Source organism: Pelobates fuscus, chromosome 5 (genome assembly GCF_036172605.1).
Source record: "Pelobates fuscus isolate aPelFus1 chromosome 5, aPelFus1.pri, whole genome shotgun sequence".
Classification (NCBI taxonomy): domain Eukaryota; kingdom Metazoa; phylum Chordata; class Amphibia; order Anura; family Pelobatidae; genus Pelobates; species Pelobates fuscus.
The window spans coordinates 359,595,990-359,617,434 of NC_086321.1; the positions used below are offsets into that span (position 1 = coordinate 359,595,990).

A 21,445-nucleotide genomic window follows, 5' to 3' on the forward strand; every position below is an offset into this window, starting at 1 on the left:
AGCTATTGTTTGCTAATAAGCAGAGGCCTACCCAGGTGTTAAACATTCCTAGTGGGAGGTGATTTTAGGAGTATATAAGGGTAGTTGTCATTAGCTTGGCTAATAGAGCTTGGTTGCTTCATCTAAGTGTTGCTTCTAAGTGTGTGTGTGGTTGGAGATATTCTGGAGAGTTTTACAGAAGCTTCAACTGTCTAAGAGCTGTGCTAAGAGTTCTTTTTTACTGTTACAGGTAAGATTCATCTGTAGGAAAAGGTTACTGACTGCACAAGGTTTGATTTCCTGTTGGTAATTATAAGGCATTTGATTGGATTAGGTAGCTACTTGCTATTGATTGCTATTTAAATTAGCTATTGTTTGCTAATAAGCAGAGGCCTACCCAGGTGTTAAACATTCCTAGTGGGAGGTGATTTTAGGAGTATATAAGGGTAGTTGTCATTAGCTTGGCTAATAGAGCTTGGTTGCTTCATCTAAGTGTTGCTTCTAAGTGTGTGTGTGGTTGGAGATATTCTGGAGAGTTTTACAGAAGCTTCAACTGTCTAAGAGCTGTGCTAAGAGTTCTTTTTTACTGTTACAGGTAAGATTCATCTGTAGGAAAAGGTTACTGACTGCACAAGGTTTGATTTCCTGTTGGTAATTATAAGGCATTTGATTGGATTAGGTAGCTACTTGCTATTGATTGCTATTTAAATTAGCTATTGTTTGCTAATAAGCAGAGGCCTACCCAGGTGTTAAACATTCCTAGTGGGAGGTGATTTTAGGAGTATATAAGGGTAGTTGTCATTAGCTTGGCTAATAGAGCTTGGTTGCTTCATCTAAGTGTTGCTTCTAAGTGTGTGTGTGGTTGGAGATATTCTGGAGAGTTTTACAGAAGCTTCAACTGTCTAAGAGCTGTGCTAAGAGTTCTTTTTTACTGTTACAGGTAAGATTCATCTGTAGGAAAAGGTTACTGACTGCACAAGGTTTGATTTCCTGTTGGTAATTATAAGGCATTTGATTGGATTAGGTAGCTACTTGCTATTGATTGCTATTTAAATTAGCTATTGTTTGCTAATAAGCAGAGGCCTACCCAGGTGTTAAACATTCCTAGTGGGAGGTGATTTTAGGAGTATATAAGGGTAGTTGTCATTAGCTTGGCTAATAGAGCTTGGTTGCTTCATCTAAGTGTTGCTTCTAAGTGTGTGTGTGGTTGGAGATATTCTGGAGAGTTTTACAGAAGCTTCAACTGTCTAAGAGCTGTGCTAAGAGTTCTTTTTTACTGTTACAGGTAAGATTCATCTGTAGGAAAAGGTTACTGACTGCACAAGGTTTGATTTCCTGTTGGTAATTATAAGGCATTTGATTGGATTAGGTAGCTACTTGCTATTGATTGCTATTTAAATTAGCTATTGTTTGCTAATAAGCAGAGGCCTACCCAGGTGTTAAACATTCCTAGTGGGAGGTGATTTTAGGAGTATATAAGGGTAGTTGTCATTAGCTTGGCTAATAGAGCTTGGTTGCTTCATCTAAGTGTTGCTTCTAAGTGTGTGTGTGGTTGGAGATATTCTGGAGAGTTTTACAGAAGCTTCAACTGTCTAAGAGCTGTGCTAAGAGTTCTTTTTTACTGTTACAGGTAAGATTCATCTGTAGGAAAAGGTTACTGACTGCACAAGGTTTGATTTCCTGTTGGTAATTATAAGGCATTTGATTGGATTAGGTAGCTACTTGCTATTGATTGCTATTTAAATTAGCTATTGTTTGCTAATAAGCAGAGGCCTACCCAGGTGTTAAACATTCCTAGTGGGAGGTGATTTTAGGAGTATATAAGGGTAGTTGTCATTAGCTTGGCTAATAGAGCTTGGTTGCTTCATCTAAGTGTTGCTTCTAAGTGTGTGTGTGGTTGGAGATATTCTGGAGAGTTTTACAGAAGCTTCAACTGTCTAAGAGCTGTGCTAAGAGTTATTTTTTACTGTTACAGGTAAGATTCATCTGTAGGAAAAGGTTACTGACTGCACAAGGTTTGATTTCCTGTTGGTAATTATAAGGCATTTGATTGGATTAGGTAGCTACTTGCTATTGATTGCTATTTAAATTAGCTATTGTTTGCTAATAAGCAGAGGCCTACCCAGGTGTTAAACATTCCTAGTGGGAGGTGATTTTAGGAGTATATAAGGGTAGTTGTCATTAGCTTGGCTAATAGAGCTTGGTTGCTTCATCTAAGTGTTGCTTCTAAGTGTGTGTGTGGTTGGAGATATTCTGGAGATAAGCTGGAGGTAATCTGAGGTATTCAGGAGGATAAATAAAAAGTTAAGGTTTGTTTGATTTAAATTATTCACCTCATTGGAATGGCAGACTTAGTTCAGTGTAATAGTTGCTTTGCATTTGTTTCACGTTCCACTTTTTGGAGGTTTGGTTGTTGTCTAATCTGTAGACAGTTCTCTATTTTGCGGCAGGAGATTGTATTTTTGAAGTCTGAGATTTGTAAATTATCTGGTAAACAAACTCAGGCTGGAACTGCTGCAAAGCCACTGCCGCAGAGACATACTAGGAATGGCAGATGGATTACTGTAGGATCTGGTAGACTTGGAGTTGTGGATAAAAGGCATATTGCACAGTCTGTTGCTCTACATAATTCATTTTCTGCACTTTCAGAGTGTAGTGGTGTCGTGGAGAGAGGCACTGAGGCTAGTGGTGTTGTGCAGAGAGGCACTGAGGCTAGTGGTGTTGTGCAGAGAGGCACTGAGGCTAGTGGTGTTGTGCAGAGAGGCACTGAGGCTAGTGGTGTTGTGCAGAGAGGCACTGAGGCTAGTGGTGTTGTGCAGAGAGGCACTGAGGCTAGTGGTGTTGTGCAGAGAGGCACTGAGGCTAGTGGTGTTGTGCAGAGAGGCACTGAGGCTAGTGGTGTTGTGCAGAGAGGCACTGAGGCTAGTGGTGTTGTGCAGAGAGGCACTGAGGCTAGTGGTGTTGTGAAGAGAGGCACTGAGGCTAGTGGTGTTGTGAAGAGAGACATTGAGGCTAGTGGTGTTGTGCAGAGAGGCTTGGTGAGGCCTAATAGAAAGCAGTTGTTGGTGGGGGATTCCATCATAAGAGGTGTGGAGATGGACAATGTGAGGTGTCTTCCCGGAGCTACTGCTCACAGAGACAGGAGACGTATCGGTAATATTGTTAAGCAAGCAAAGCAGGAAGGGGAATTGGATGTACTTGTCCATTTAGGGACAAATGACTTGGCTTGCAATGAGGTTTCAGAGGTTAAGGAAGTTTTTAGTGTTTTTGCCAATGATATACGGCAGGTTGCTTCCACATTGTCATTCTCTGAAGTTCTGCCTGTGCATAACACTCAGAATGACAGGCGGATGCGTATTAGGGACTTTAACTTGTGGCTTGGTGAATGGTGTCGGGAGCAAGGATTTGGCTTTATTGCTCATGGTAGCTCTATTTGGAATGGAAATAAACTGTACAAAAAAGATGGTTTGCATCTTTCTCAAAAGGGAACAAATGTTCTCAGTGAGCAGTTCAGAGGTTTTGCTAGGATGTATTTAAACTAGGAGGGGGGGGCAAAAGGGTGATAAAACATCAATCCAATTGTCCCCCAAAACAAGGACAGAAGGTGCCTGTAGCAAGTGTGTTAAAAAATGATAAGCTTAGAGTCATGTCTACAAATGCTCGCAGTTTAGGGAATAAGATCCATGAACTTGTGGCAATAATGGCAACTGATAGTGTAGATTTAGTCGCTGTTACTGAGACATGGTATAATGAGAAAAATGACTGGGACATAGCAATACCAGGGTACTCTTTATATAGAAAAGACAGGGAAGGCAAGAAAGGGGGAGGGGTGGCCCTGTATGTAAAGAATAGCATAAAATCTAGCCTAATAAAGGTTAGTGAGGCGAACATAGAGTCAGTTTGGGTTACGTTAGAATTTGGTAATCACACAGTAACTCGTGTAGGTGTGATTTATAGGCCCCCAGGACAAATTGAAGAGTTAGATAATCTACTAGTTGAAGAAATAGCTAAAATGACAATGAAGGGGGAAGTTATCATCATGGGTGACTTTAATCTTCCTGATATAAATTGGAAAACAAAAATAGCTACTTGTGCCAGGAGCACACATATTCTAAACTCCCTACTGGGATTGTCTCTAAAACAAGTCGTTGAGGAGCCAACTCGTAAAGAGGCCATACTAGATTTAGTGTTAACAAATGGAGATTTGGTATCAGATATTACTGTAGGTGAAAGTTTAGGATCCAGTGATCATCAGTCAGTGTGGTTTAATATAAGAACAGTGACTGAGTCACACCACACAAAAACAAAAGTTTTAGACTTTAGAAAAACAGACTTTTCCAAAATTAGAATATGTGTAAAGGAGTCATTATCAGACTGGAGCAATTTAAATGGAGTCCAAAAGAAATGGGATTATTTAAAAGTTGCACTACTGAAGGCAACAGAAAATTGCATTAGGCTTGTCAGTAAAAGCAAAAAATTCAAGAAACCACTGTGGTACTCCACAGATGTAGCCAAAATAGTAAAAAACAAAAAGTTAGCATTTAGTAATTATAAAAAAACCCAGAGTGAGGAAGACAGAATGACCTATAAGATTAGGCAGAAAGAGGCTAAGCAAGTTATAAGAGCTTCCAAATCACACACAGAAGAGAAAATAGCACAGTCAGTAAAAAAGGGGGACAAAACCTTTTTTAGATACATAAATGAGAAAAGAAAAGTAAAACAAGGATTAGTTAGATTAAAAACAAAAGAAGGAAGGTATGTAGATGAGGATAAAGGTCTAGCTGACTGCCTCAATGAATATTTTTGTTCGGTATTTACAGATGAAAATGAAGGAAAGGGACCTCAGTTAAGAAAAAGGATAAATGAGTCATTTATTACACGTGAGTTTACAGAGGAAGAGGTTCTATTTCAACTGTCAAAAGTAAAGACAAATAAGTCAATGGGACCTGATGGAATACACCCAAAGCTATTAAAAGAGCTTAGTGGTGTACTAGCAAAACCATTAACAGATTTATTTAACCAATCATTGATAACAGGAGTAGTCCCAGAAGATTGGAAGTTAGCGAATGTTGTGCCCATTCACAAGAAAGGTAATAGGGAGGAGTCGGGCAACTATAGGCCAGTAAGCCTAACTTCAGTAGTGGGGAAAGTGATGGAAACCATGTTAAAGGATAGGATTGTTGAACATCTAAAAACACATGGATTTCAAGATCAGAGACAACATGGGTTTACTTCAGGGAGATCATGCCAAACTAATCTTATTGATTTTTTTGATTGGGTAACTAAAATTATAGATCAGGGTGGTGCAGTAGACATTGCTTACCTCGATTTCAGTAAGGCTTTTGACACTGTTGCACATAGAAGGCTTATCAACAAACTACAATCTTTGAGTTTGGATTCCAATATTGTTGAATGGGTAAGGCAGTGGCTGAGTGACAGGCAACAGAGGGTTGTAGTCAATGGAGTATATTCGAAGCTTGGGCTTGTCACCAGTGGGGTACCTCAGGGATCTGTACTTGGACCCATTCTCTTTAATATTTTTATTAGTGATATTGCAGAAGGTCTTGATGGTAAGGTGTGTCTTTTTGCGGATGATACTAAGATATGTAACAGGGTTGATGTTCCAGGAGGGATAAGCCAAATGGAAAATGATTTAGGTAGACTAGAAAAATGGTCAGAGTTGTGGCAACTGACATTTAATGTGGATAAGTGCAAGATAATGCATCTTGGACGTAAAAACCCAAGGGCAGAGTACAGAATATTTGATAGAGTCCTAACCTCAACATCTGAGGAAAGGGATTTAGGGGTGATTATTTCTGATGACTTAAAGGTAGGCAGACAATGTAATAGAGCAGCAGGAAATGCTAGCAGAATGCTTGGTTGTATAGGGAGAGGTATTAGCAGTAGAAAGAGGGAAGTGCTCATGCCATTGTACAGAACACTGGTGAGACCTCACTTGGAGTACTGTACACAGTACTGGAGACCCTATCTTCAGAAGGATATTGATACCTTAGAGAGAGTTCAAAGAAGGGCTACTAAACTGGTTCATGGATTGCAGGATAAAACTTACCAGGAAAGGTTAAAGGATCTTAACATGTATAGCATGGAGGAAAGACGAGACAGGGGGGATATGATAGAAACATTTAAATACATAAAGGGAATCAACACAGTAAAGGAGGAGACTATATTTAAAAGAAGAAAAACTACCACAACAAGAGGACATAGTCTTAAATTAGAGGGACAAAGGTTTAAAAATAATATCAGGAAGTATTACTTTACTGAGAGGGTAGTGGATGCATGGAATAGCCTTCCAGCTGAAGTGGTAGAGGTTAACACAGTAAAGGAGTTTAAGCATGCGTGGGATAGGCATAAGGCTATCCTAACTATAAGATAAGGCCAGGGACTAATGAAAGTATTTAGAAAACTGGGCAGACTAGATGGGCCGAATGGTTCTTATCTGCCGTCACATTCTATGTTTCTATGTTTCTATGACGGTTCAGGACCGTCAGCGGTCCAAACGCACGTTTTACCGCTGACGGTCCTGAACCGTCAGCGGTCGTTAAGGGGTTAAGGTAAATTACATCTGTTTGAAAGTGAAACCCGTTTTTTTTTTCATGCAGGCTCTGTCAATCATAGCCAGGGGAGGTGTGGCTAGGGCTGCATAAACAGAAACAAAGTGGTTTAACCCCTTAAGGACCAAACTTCTGGAATAAAAGGGAATCATGACATGTCACACATGTCATGTGTCCTTAAGGGGTTAACGCCTAAATGACAGTGAATTGAGCAGTGAATTTGCAGGGGAATGATCTATACATTAAAACTGCTTTATTTAGCTAAAGTAATTTAAGTGACTATAGTGTTCCTTTAACATAATTTCTGGAAACGTTTACCTTTCACTATCAAATCACACCAGTAATTTCTGCAAATGATTAACCACTTGTTATGTTTTTGTCTATATTGGGAACATTGGAACTGAGTTTTCTCACATATACAAATTGCCCTGGGCTGCATAGTCAGTACAAAACAATGCAGTCTTGATTGAATTATTAAACTCCTGGGTTGGGATCTAAACCACGGTGCCCATGACTTTTCAGTAGATCCCCAATGTTTAGAACAGGGGCTTCATATTCATTAGGCCTCTGACAACTGCCCATAATAAGTAATTCACTGTACTTGCTCTGTCTTCCCCAGAGCAGAAGAAACCTCTTTGAAATCGGAAAGAGTTTAATAATGAAATTTAGCTGAACGTGCAAAAAAAAAAAAAAAAAACAACGGACTGCTGATTATATTAAAGCATTCATGCCCTCAGTGGTCACATCTTATACTGCAGACTATTCACTAACAGGGTTAGGCAACCTTCGGCACTCCAGACTACCGTACTAAACACTGAATTTCAGTCAGATGCACAAAACCCAGTGAAAATAAATCCAGTGAAAATAACTGAATTCTAACCAAAGTGGCACATTTTTTTATATATATATATATAAATTTTTATTTTTCATTTAAAAATTTCATCCATATACACACTTATAGAAATAGGTTTGAAATGTTACAGTAAACTAAATATTATACATATTTTTAGTAAAGCCATATTTCGTTCATTTATACATTAACTACAATCAAAAAACAGAAAGTTACATACATTATCCTCTTACTTACAGTTCCACATAATGCTACTACCTAAGAGTGGTTATCATGGGTGGCGGGAGGGGGGGTTTAAGTTTTAAGACTAAGATATCTATTCCAAGGGGCCCAGATCTTATCGTATTTCTCTCTGGATATCTTGTTTATTGCTATCCCTGCTTCCATCCTGCATTGATAATCCACTTGTATACAAATATCTTGCCATATTAACGGACCCATACTTCTCCAATTTCTAGCCATAGCTATTTTAATTGCCATAAAGATGTGAATCATAAGGATTTTTAATTTTATATTGACTTTTGGCATGTCTAAATGGAACAGGAACGTTTGAGCCGTAATAACAGTTTGAACCTTCAGAATAGAATCTACCAAATCCGATAAAGTTATCTTCATAGGTTTCAACTCCTCACAGTCCCACCAGATGTGGGAGAATGAGCCTAGTTCCCTACCGCATCTCCAACAATCTGGTAGAAGTGTGGGTTGAAGACTGTGAAGGCGAGTGGGCACCAGGTACCAACGGTATACAAGTTTAAAGTACACTTCCCGTATATTCACCCCATGTATATATTTTTTTACTAATTGTAGGCCCAAAATCCAATCTTCAACCGGGAATGAAAAATTGAGTTCTTGCTCCCATTTGTTCATTGCTAACGCTTTATCTATTTGCCTTTGGCTTCTTATAAATTGGTTAAATCTGGATGCAATTTTTTTTTCTATAATGGGATGCTATAAATTGATCAATTGGAGAGGTTTCCGAAAAAAAGTTCTTCCCGTAGTAAAAGATTTTATTCTTAAAAAATTAAATATTTCCTTCAAGGGGAGGTTATATTTAAGCTGTAACATTGGGAATGGCAATATTTTGTTATCTTTTAAAAGATCCACAATTTTTACAATTCCGCACTTTTCCCATTCTTGAATATTTATATATTTTATATAAAGTTTTAAGCATGTTAATGGGGCGTTTCTTGATATATAATTAGTTCCATATTTTTTCTTTAAATATTTTGCTATATAAATCATCGTGTTATTCATCGGATTGCTAGATCTTATATTTTTTACAAATTCACCATCACACCACAAGAGAAATAGAGGTTCAATATTACAAAGGTCCGATTTTTCGATATCTAGCCAAATTGGTCTTGATATTGTAAAATTATCGCACTTGATTAAATGTGCTACCATATTGATCATATATAATTTTCGTATGTCCGGAAAAGAAATTCCCCCCTCTTTCCAAGGACACTCTGGGTCTCCTGTCTTGCCATATATAATCTGATATCTGTTTTTGAAGACCGCGTATCATCTGGGAGGACACCCTCAGTGGGAGATTACCAAATAAAAATGTCAGTTTGGGAAGTAGGTAGGAGTTTACCGCTTCGATTCTTCCCAACCAAGACAGCTCTAACCCCCTCCAATTTTTTAGAATCCTCATAAATTGGGTAGCGATTTCTGTATAGTAAAGTTCTCCAATTTCTCTGTAATCTAAAGATAGTCTTACCCCTAAATATTTTAAATTCCTTGCTTCCCAGTCACATTTAAATTCCTTTTTAAGTTTTTTTTCCCCCGGGCCCAGTTAGACCTTTTGTCAGAATTTGTGTTTTCTTTATATTTATTTTATAGCCTGAGAATTTACTATATTCTTTAATAAGACAAAATACGTCTGGAATAGATCTAATAGGGTCTGTAAGGGTCAATAGGACATCATCTGCATAAAGTGCAATTTTATTCTCCAAAGTGTTCACCTTTAGCCCACTGATGTCTTCATTTTGTCTAATCGCGGCTGCCAACGGCTCTGTAGAAAGGATGTATAACAGGGGTGCCAAAGGGCAGCCCTGTCACGTCCCATTTCTAATTGGGAACCATTTCGATTGGAACATAAATCCTGAAACTCTGGCTTGAGGATCTTTATATAACGCCATTGTGCATTCCTTAAAAGACCCTCTATGCCGAAGGCCTTCAAAACCTCTTCCAGATATTTCCAGTTAAAGTGGCACATTTATTAATGCCCCATACAGTTTGTTTTTTTAAGATAAAGGATTTTGTAGTACTTTGGGAATTGTTAAAACGTATAAAAGGTTAAAAGGTAAGGTTGGAGTGCCAGGTTAATTTTAAATGACATATGCCATACATCGGGAGCTTATTATTTGCATGTCAAAATATGAACAAAGAAAGAACAATGTAAAAATGCTAATTATAATTTAAGACACCATGATTAATCCGAAATTGCAGAAATCATTAAAAATATGCAAATAAATGAATAAATAAATACTTCTTGAAATAAACTACTGTTGACTCTTGGAATGTTACATTTGGTCTCCAGAATTTGCACTTTTAACTCAAACAGGTTAATGGGCAGCCTATTCTTAACAGGAAATATTATTTCTAGTTATTATCTGACCTTTTACAAGCAATAAAATATCATACTACCGCCTTTATACATTATCAGAATGCAGACGGACAATAATGTAGAGCTTCAAACAAAGAAATGATCTTTCCCACCACAAGGTGGCACTTGACATTGCTGAGATTTTAAACAATACTTCATAAGTAAGCACGTGATTTAAGAGATAACTGTGGCTAAAAAAATGAATTCAGTATAAAGAACAAAAATAGAATTCATCTTTGTTTCGTATTAAAACACACACACACACACACACACACACACACACACACACACACACACTTTTTAGAAAGTTAATATATATGCATGTACTTTTTAAATAATTATTTTAATTAAAAAAAAATGACAATTTTGTGTTAATCATAATTCGCTGATAGTGAATAGACCCTAACGCGCCATGCTATCTAGATTGAAGTTTCAAAAAGTGATACAGTCCAGGTTTAAGAATTTCTGTTCACACCCTGCCACAGTTGCAGCTTGGGCTTACATAAATAGTATTAAACACCATCGCTATGAATTGGCTAGACTCCAGTTTCTGGGAAAGCTTCCAAACTTTCGGTTTCAATTTACTTAAACAGCACCTGGGGAGGGCAGAGGGGCACCATCCTGCAACTGGCACGGTTTACTCTGCATATTTTTATTGATTGTATTAGTTTTAATAATTTTCTCTTTCTCAAATTCAGAGCTGCCACGTGATTTATTTAATTTTCTCTTGTCATGAGTTTTGATCTTAACCTACTGCACTTTATGTTTGCATGTTCCCCTGTCTCAGATATCATTAAATATCAGAAAAATTAGTCAGCCTAAAAAACACTTCAGGTAGTAATTGAGATCTGTGATTGAATAGCAACACACGCACTGCTGGTCAGCAAAACTTCTCAGTGAGAATCCTCTGATTTGCTTTCCTGGGACGCCAACATAAATTCTGTGGGTATAGAAAGGGGGCGGGGCTTGCAGTAGCTGCAGATACTAGATCTGCAGCATTTGTAATCTACATTATCATACACATTATCATACACTCCCACTGGGGGATTTAAAATGCATATCATATACTGCAAGCCCTTCTCTACTTCCCCAGCACAGACTGTCCCGTCTGCCCCAGGAATGTCAAATCTGGGGATAAATGTATTTGCTGTATCTGCAGGTACATCTACTAAATATTTATTTTTGTTTAGTGGAGTGTCCCTTTACCTAGCAATCCCATTATTGTGGAATATTAACTCCACCTAAACACAGCTAAAAAGGGAGAGACCGACATACTCTCATGCTACACCATATGGCATTATGCTATATATATATATATATATATATATTATATATATATATATATATATTATTTTTAAATTTTTTAAATTTTATAGGCAGATATTAGCATTCTTTCCTAGAAAGTTCTCACATTTGTTTTTAATATGCTCAATTAACTCTTATCAACCCAGGAACTATTTGAGTTCTCTAGTTTTCCCTATAAAATGATCCACTCTCTGGTGATTTTATGGTTTCATTCTCCATCATGATTCTAATCCTATTCCCATGTTTCCTTCTTCTGTAATTGCACAGTGCTGGTACGGGTTTCACATTCCATAACATGTTTATAATTTCTGTTAAGGGATTATCTGTATTTTCTTTGTTTTACTTTGTATCTTATAAAAGTTACGTTTTAACTGGGCAGTGCTATTAATATACAAATATAGCAACATGAGATCCAACAATGATTGGCTACACTCTCCTGCCATTGAACAAAACTCAGGGCGGTCACATCTGAGGATATCCACTGTTTTAAATGGAACTCAGAATACTAATGAATCTGCTTTTGGTGCCGAACCATGCATCTCAGGATAAAACAGAATTTGCTTAAACTCTTGTCAACAAGGAGATACTTTTCAAGTGAATTCTGACTCTATATACAAACAAGTGTAAAAACTTAATAAAAACTATTTAAAAAGTTTTTAAATTACCTGCACACACTGTGCGTCTTTTCACATAATCTTGTATTAACTTGTTCAGAGGTTGTATTTTTCCTTTAAAAGACCAACAAACAGGTGGCAATAAAGTACAGCACAAAGGGCAAAGCAATTAAATAACAAACAAAAAGACTATTTCACAATTTGATTGTATTCCTGGCTATAAATAAACAGCGCTATCTGTTTTCACTTTCAATATTGCCAGTGTTTGCATTATTATTGTCTGGGGACAGTCCCCCTTTCTTTTGAGCAGCAGAATGGCAATGTTTTGACTGGCGTAGCGTTTTGCTGCGCATGCGCACTAGCCTCCCGATGCTTCCCTGTGGGCAAGCATTGGATTGGCTGAGATCATCAACAATGATGATCTCAGCCAAAATGGAGGTGCAGCAGCCAGCTATAAGTGCAGCACGGCGAGGGTTAAAAGGCAAGCAACACCTTTCAAAGATTCACACAGTAGACCTAGCTAAGTCTCCAGGACAATAGAACTTTAGGTATCTGTTTGTATTCCTAACGCCATAGTGTCCCCTTTTAAGGACCGGAGTTCTGAAACGCGTTAGGAAGTGTAGTTTAACCTTGTTTTCCATTTGTCTTTTTTTTCTCTCTGTGCCAAATAAACTTTGTTTGGACTTTGAACATTTGTTGCAGTGTTCCTTGCTTTTTCCTTTAAATATTTTCACTTTATTTACTAAATATTGATTAGGCAGGTGCACACGGGAGACTGATTCAGTTAGATAGGTTTAACAATTTATTCAGCAGTCACGAGTCCTCAATAAAGCGAAATGTGACTAATGATGTCACTGAACTACATACATTTATATGTACTATCATTGTTTTACTTTTTGATGACGTGTATATATATATTATCTATAGTATATTACTATTATTTATTTTTATCGCTAGCATTTATGAAGTGCCAACATATTCCATAGAGTTGTACAATTTTGAAAAGTACAATATACACAGACCAATACAAAAAAGTAAAAAGGGCCCTTTCTGGGAGCTGAGATCTAGCCACATATATATATAAGTACTGTATATATTTCTGGATGTGTAATAATGTAATGTGCATTTGCAACAAGACAAACGGACTTGTGACATATTTCTTTCTCTTTTTTAAATTGGTATATTGTTTGAAAAAGGGTTTTGATTTAGTGTCTTTTTATTGGTTGACATATTTTTTCATTTATATATTTTTATTTGCATTTTATTTTGCCCATTAGATCCCCTAGTTTATTGCAAATTGCACACGTATGAACGTGAGGTTATTTATACAGGATGGAGTATAGATTTGTTAAATATCTATTTGTTTTATAGTAGAGCATTAAGTTACAATATATATATATATATATACACATTTACACAACAGATGTATTGTATGGCAGCACTAATTACTTAAATGCAATAGAGGAGGAACGTTGACTACGAATATGTACAAGCTGCAAGACTAAAAGAAACTTCAGATAAAACTGATGTGCGAAACGCGCAATCAAGAGCGTGGAATATGAAGTGAAGCAAGATCCGGTTATGAACATTCACATATCTGGAATCTCCATTACGATGTTCTATACCAGAGGGCTGTATGCTGCTAACACCACCTATATATCATACAGGCCGATTAATACTTGAATGCACACTTTCTAGTTTCCATATTAACAATTTTTTAAAATTTATTATTGGTCCTCTGTTTTCCTCTCCTCTGTATCAGTAATATCTTATTAATGACGTTATACATATATATGTTTGTGTGTGTGTGTGTGTATATATACACACACACAAAACAATAACATTTAAAATAAACTGGAGGTTTGCCCCATTATGTGCTAGAAATAAAGCCTAGTATCAGCTTGTTAGTTTGGTTGTCTTGAATGTCTGGGTGTAATCGTTAAACTGTTTGGGAAGGGTTTGATAAAGCCCAAGGCTCTTCTTGGTGTCCAGACACTGCCTCCTCCTCGGCCCCATCGATAGCATGAAATTAAAGGGACACTCCAGGCACCCAGACCACTTCTGCCCATTGAAGTGGTCTGGGTGCCAACTCTCACTACTCTTAACCCTGCAACTGTAAATATTGCAGTTTTTATAAACTGCAATACTTACCTTGCAGGGTTAACTCCTCCTCCAGTGGCTGTCTACTAGACAGCCACTAGAGGGCACTTCTGGGATTCCAGCACAGGGTTTCCGTGCTAGAGCGTCGCTGGACGTCCTCACGCTTTCAATGCTTTCCTATGGAGAGGTCTAATGCGCCTGCGCGGCATTGCAGCGCAGGCGCATTAGGTCTCCCCCGCCGGCGGGCCTGATCAGTCTCCCCCGCTGGCTGATGCGATGAAGGGGAGGAGCATGAGCGGAGGAAGAAGCAGCAACGTGGGACATGTCACTGTCTCTGGTAAGTCACTGAAGGGGTTTGACCCCTTCAGCAACCGGGGATTGGAGGTGGGAGGGAGAGGGGACCTGCAATGCTAGGAAAACGGATTGTTTTACTAGCACTGGAGAGTCCCTTTAAAGTGTCGCTGTCACCCCTGGTGTCTTTACCTATTGAGTTTAAAGGGTCAATGAAGTACTTATGGTTTTCCAACTCCAGACACAGTAGACAGGCTATTCTTTATGTCAGCCTACAGTAGCTCAATGCTATCAGATGTTCACAGTCATAACAAAGTATCTGTCTGCCTAATTTGTCTTTCTGGATGAAGTGTGCACCATAAAGGCCCCTTGTACTTGAATGATCGTTCTTAAAATATACTAATGTATACTAGACTTCGAGTTCTCCCTCTGAACATGCACAGATTGTTTATAATTCCTGCTCCGTTGCTGATATCTTACAGAATTAGTTTAAGGGATTGAATGTGTTGAACTCTCTTGAAGTTAAATAAACTCTGGTCGATTGTACACCATCTAAGGGCTGAACTACAGATTATGAAGCCAGTGCAGACATCCCAGGTCACACAAACATGTGGGGGGCGAGGGCCTATCTGGTGGTCTTTGTGTTTAGGGAATCTCTGACAAGTGTCTAGTTGTGCTGTGAATACACTTCACCTCCTCCTGGCACACATGAAAGCCACACAGCCAAAGAGAGGAATGAAGAGAGAAAAGGTGATATTGCCTGTAACAGCCCCAATCATCTCCCAGCAGCCCCAGCCAGCTCCAATGACCCCAAGCTTTGGAATTGATGTATGGAATGTGTCTTCAATGCTTCTTTAGGAGAGCATTTAATGGACAATGTCCAGCACAAGAAAGTGCTGTGCAAAAATTAAGTGGATCGTCATTAGCTGCAGAGGCCAACTCTACAGCTAATGAGAGGTATGTTTTTAGGTAATGCAGTTTTATTTTTTTTTTGCTATGATTAATTATAAACAGTCAAAAATGTATATTTTTTTTTTAATGAACAACCAAGGCATCTACAATGTAGATCATTGTGATATATATATTTTTTTAATAGTACCAAACTATAGGATTATTTGTGGGACATGGGCACGACACTTTTGCATGCTCCATCCATGTCCATGAAATCACATACGGTCAGGGCCGGACTGGGAACTAAAATCAGCCCTTGAAAAAAATTCTATACCAGCCCAATAATGCGTCGCGCCAGAATAGTGTGCTGATATAGAGGGTGAAAAAATAACTTGAAATTGAAAACTCTTACTCCAACGAAGGAACGCATATAGGGCTTCAAAATAAACAAAAGAGCGCCTTTATTTTAAGTAGACGTACATTTGCATATAATCAATGTTTCAGTACAACTACTTTGGCCTATTAAGGACATTTTAGTAATGGGACTGAAATGCTGAATGTCTGCAGTTGCACAACTAAAAAGATTAAGTGATCTGGTTAATTTTGAAGTTCTATGGGTGCGCTCTTCACTTTGAATATGTTATTGTGCATGAGTATGCAACTAGCAACAAGACAGGGCCAATACGTGCTCATTACATTTATATATATATTAATGACATTTATGTGTGTATTATGCATATATAAATGTATATTACTATATGTGTAAATATTATAGGCATAATTATATGTTACTAATACACACATCAATATACATGCATATATATATATATATATATATATATATGTGTGTGTGTGTGTGTATTACTGTCGGGATCAGATACATTTACGACTATTACCTTTACCTCGTTTAATGTATCTTGTCTCCAATTGTCTCCTTTTTTTCCTCTTACAGCGACCCATCTTTTACTTCATCCCAGTCCCTGGGTGTTTCTTTTTACCGTTCTCCAGCCTCTGTATTTCTCTTTCCCCCAGCTCCTTTTGTGTTGTTCTTAGCCCCAGCCACTTTGTCTCTTTCTCCCCTTCCAAATCTCATCTGTGTGTCTCTTTCTAACTCCAGACTCTGTGTGCCTCTTTCTCTTCTCCCATCCACTCTCTGTCTCTTTTTACCCAGCCCAGCGTTGCCTCCCACAAATCTTGTGTCACTTTGTTCCCCTTCCCTACTGTATGTCTCTTTGTCCCCTCAAAAAACCTTCTGTGTGTCTCTCTTCCCCATCTCCTCCCTGTGTCTCTCTCTTACCCCTCTGTCTCTTTGTACCCCCATCCCCTGTGTCTCTCTATTACCCCATCTGTCTATATGTCCCCCCTTCTCCTTTGTCTCTCTATTACCCCTCTCTTTGTCCCCCCCTTCCCTGGTGTCTCTCTATTACCCCTCTCTTTGTCCCCCCAATCCCCTGTCTCTATATTGCCCAATCTGTCTATGTGTCCCCCCTTGCCCTATGTCTCTCTATTACCCCTCTGCCTCTTTGTCCCCCCCAACCTGATGTCTTTCTATTACCCCTCAGTCTCTGTGTCCCCCCTTCCCCTGTGTTTCTATTACCCCTCTATTTGTCTCCCCCTTCCCCTCTATTTGTCTCCCCCCTTCCCCTCTATTTGTCTCCCCCTCCATTTGCCCCCCTCCTTCCCCTCTATTTGTCTCCCCCCCTTCCCCTCTATTTGCCCCCCTCCTTCCCCTCTATTTGTCCCCCTCCTTCCCCTCTATTTGTCCCCCTCCTTCCCCTCTATTTGCCCCCCTCCTTCCCCTCTATTTGCCCCCCTCCTTCCCCTCTATTTGCCCCCCTCCTTCCCCTCTATTTGCCCCCCCTCCTTCCCCTCTATTTGCCCCCCTCCTTCCCCTCTATTTGCCCCCCTCCTTCCCCTCTATTTGCCCCCCTTCCCCTCTATTTGCCCCCCTCCTTCCCCTCTCCTTCCCCTCTATTTGCCCCCCCTCCTTCCCCTCTATTTGCCCCCCTCCTTCCCCTCTATTTGCCCCCCTCCTTCCCCTCTATTTGTCTCCCTCCCTTCCCCTTCTGTGTGCCTGCTGACCTTGTTACAGGAGGACTGAGGGAGGGGGCGGAGCTAACTACCAAGCTCCCTCGCGGTTCCCATAATTCCCAGCATGGACACATCATAGAGTAGTGATTACTCTATGATGTGGCTGAGCTGGGAATTCTGGGAACCGCGAGGGAGCTTGGTAGTTAGCTCCGCCCCCTCCCTCAGTCCTCCTGTGCTGACAGCTATGCTGCTGTCAGTATCAGTGAGTGTGCCGCCGGACTGGTTAGCCAGCCGCCCGGCACACTCACTGATACTGACAGCTGTCAGCACAGGAGATGGTGCCGCCGGCCACAAGGTGAGTAATCACCTCTGAGTGTGCCGCCGGACCGGCACCGACATGCGGCCGGCGGCCGCGATTTTATTAAAATATAGGGAGCAGGGCTCCCTCTCCATCTCCAGCCCCCCAGGTGCCGCGGCCCACCGGGAAATTTCCCGGTATCCCGGTGGCCCAGTCCGGCCCTGCATACGGTATTGATTAGCCACACATAGCTGGTTGCTTACAAATATATAAAATCACCACACACCTCTAATTAACCGCATGCACAAATTTGTCACACACCAAAATAATTAGCAACATGCTCACACATACACTGAAATACACTTACACACATCAACAGACATACTACCACGTATCTATAAACACAAACTAGCTTGCATACTCCATACACCCTAATAGAAATACAAAAACAGATATTCACTTAAATGCATAATCTGACTTACCTTCTCTGCTTCCCGAAGGTGTATCAGTGTAGAGTGCCAAAGAAAACCACATTATACATAATGGCATCTAATTCATGTAAAATAAACGCATAAACATTGCTAGGTTATAGATTCTGGGTTAAATATATTATATCACTATAAATGTCTAGGAGATAATTAGATGCCATTATGTATAATGTGGTTTTCTTTGGCACTCTACACTGATACACCTTTGATCACTTTATTACTTGGCACACAGCACATTTTACAAAGATTGCACTTTGTAACTATTTGGCACTCTAGATTGCCACTTTATTTCAAGGCACTTTACTATATTGGCACTTTATGATTATACTATTTATAGCTATAATATACCTACATTTGCACCATGCATTATGGATAATAGTGTTTGATAAATAACAGTTCACTACTACTAATTGTTTTATCTCTTTCGTCCAGCTATAACCCCTGGGATACTCTTGTCCCCTTCCACATGAGCTGTCTCTTATTACAGCTCTATTTACACGGTGGTAAGGTCACTTGGTGTAGTTAAACGTTGCCATGGCGACCCTTCTAGTATCTCGCGTCGCCATGGCAACGACGCTAGCCTCACTCAATGACGTCACGGAAATGGGCAGAGCTAATGTCGCACATGCGCACATGATCGGCAAGGACGCCGGTTTTCACACACAGCACCTGGGGTGAGTTAGATTTCTATTATTGCATCTTGTATATATGAAATGTTTTTAACAGGTATCTGTGATCCTGATGAAAGTCCGCAGGATGGACTGAAACGTTGATCTGTTTTAGTAATTGGAATAAAAGTTATATTTTAATGGATATCCGAGAGTGCAACCAACTATTTTTCTATTTGGATGTTTAAGCCCTGGTGCTGCACCCGGTTTGGCAATTTTGGAGCCTGAGTGCAAGGTACAGTTTTACTTTATATGTATATATATATATATATATATATATATATATATATATATATATATATAGATAGATAGTTCAAAGTATAGTTCAAGTACATCAAAGTTAAAAATTGAATTGCCAAAAGTAAACGTTTCAGTCCCAGCTCTGGACTTTTCATTTTTCCTGATGAAAGTCCCGAGCTGGGACTGAAACGTTGACTTTTGGCATACAATTTTTAACTTTGATGTAAGAATAAAAGTTATTTTTTCAAACGGAGCCTGGAGTGCGGACCATACTTTGAACTATCTGGATATTTATGACCTGGATCCAGCACCCAGCACCCAGCATGTAAGCCAATATATTATTAAAGCATGTAGTGCAAGGAACTTTGAGACATATATATATATATATATATATATATATATATGCAAATAGTTTGGTGTATTTTAATACTGGACACAACCTTGCATTCCTACACCCACTGCTTGACTTGGTGTTAATATGCAGCGGGACTGCATTGCAGTCTCTGGGTGCTAGGCAGCCAGTAATTAATATCACAAGCATGTGCAGTGTCTCTGATTATATAGTTAGTCACATAGGTTGCAAGAGACATGCCTCCATCAAGTTCAGCCTTTCTCACATCTGGTTTTGCTGTTGATCCAAAAGAAGGCAAAAAACACTGTTTATAGAACTTTCCAATTTTGCAACAAACTAGAAAAAAAAATCCCTCTCGACCCCAGAATGGCAGTCAATTCTCTTCTATGATCAAGTTGTTGTGAACCCACATATTAAAAATGTTACCCCTGAACATTATGTTTTTTCAAGTATTCATCCAGTTAAACTGTTTAAACATCTGCATTGACTTTGATGAAAACACCTCTTCAGCCAGACAATTCCACATCCTTACTGGTCTTACTGTAAAAAAAAAAAAAAAAAAATATTTGCCTTATACTAAATCTCATTTCTACCAGTCTAAGTACGCATGGCTGCACAGTATATTCAAGATGTAGTCTTTGATTTATAAAGAGGCAAAATTATATTTTCATCCTGAGAATGAATGCCCCTTTTTATACATTAGCAGGATGTGGATCCAAGATATTTTGAAAAAAACTTTTTGTTTGATTTTTCTTTTCAAACTTTATTGAACTTACTTTTAGTCAACTATATTTTAGTTAAAAATAGAATCATAAAATTCGACATTAGACTGCTGTCATCACAGGTCCAAATCAACGATACAACCAACTTTTATGATCTTTATTTCAAACATATAATCACAACAAAGAGAACATGGCCTTTATTTAGGGCAAGGGTAGGCAATCTTTGGCACTAGATGTAGTCCACAACAAGTGGAGTACCGAAGGTTGCCTACCCCTGATTTAGGGTGTTCCTGAACACACCTAGCACAGCCCATTTGCATGCCTATTGTTGATGCTAACACCAACCAAAGTGCACACTTTCTCAAATAGACCACCACTTGCTCTGAACAAAGGGCAAGCCCACTAAACTATTCCGTAATACTCCATAACTGCTAAAAGGAATACAGTGATTATCTTTTTTGTGAATAGAAATGAGGCATGGCAAGAAACTGCTCAAATGAGCTTATAATCTAAAGGAACTAAGGTACAATTAGAATTCTTGGAATTCAAAGTAAATTTTATGTTTAACACCAAAATAACTCAATTAGAAGCATTGAATACTTTTTTTCAGTTCATCAATTGTGGCCTTAAATGAGGACAAATTCAATTTAAAGTCACTTTGAATTCTTGAAAATTCTCACTTTAGTGAATAACCAGCTATGTGATATATTTCATGAAAGACATTTAAATAAATCAGGTTGCATTGGTAGTATGAGAAGGTGAAGGGTAGAACATAACTTGGCAGTACAAACTGTGTGACATAAGATAGGGTACTCTTCAATAGGTAGTGGGTCTTGATGGTAAGTTGAGAGGATTCCCTAAAGAACTAGATTTCTGGGAACTGGAAAGTGAGGCAAGGTCACATGGGGCAAGGTAGGACATCTCTAGAGAAGTTGCATTGGACAGAGAAGAAAAAATACATTCTGTTTTGAAGACCAAGCTTAAGGAAGTGGGTAGACATTCAGTTAGAAATAGAAAAGAAGAAATTAGTGACACAATCCAGAAGAAAAGGGAGCAGTTTAGGCAGAAAAATTCTTGCTATCAACAAACTGGCCATTCTGGAAACAAGAGGAGCATACCGCCTAACATAAGGAGGTATGAAATCGGGACAGGTAGTGGGCAAGCTTATTGAGGCAAGACACCAGGAGACCAATCTGGGACAATTAGATAGGACCCCAAAATTTGAATAGTCACACTGATCTGGGACTGTTGGGAGGTATGCACATAGTCATTTGATTTTCAGAATAGGCAAAAATTATATGGAAAGAGAAGGAGCCTCAGAACGGAACCTTCTATTTTCCTAACTGAAAGAGGTATTGGAAAGGAAAGAACATTGTCACAAAACCAAAGGCTATGAAATATATGAACAAAGAAGCGTATGATCCATAGTGATAAAA

General features: G+C 39.0%; 1 protein-coding gene across 2 annotated transcripts in view; it reads right to left on the minus strand.

Annotated features, from left to right (window-relative positions):
- The window catches only part of LOC134610397 (uncharacterized), a 32,798-nt gene that overhangs the window by 8,477 nt on the left and 2,876 nt on the right, over positions 1-21,445 (minus strand). Inside the window, exon 2 of one of the 2 annotated variants that reach the window (XM_063453351.1) lies at positions 11,980-12,042. The exons of the other annotated variant lie outside the window; for it this stretch is intronic. The gene's annotated coding sequence lies outside the window, so the exon portion shown is untranslated. The remainder of the gene's footprint in view (positions 1-11,979; positions 12,043-21,445) is intronic. 2 annotated transcript variants of the gene reach the window in all.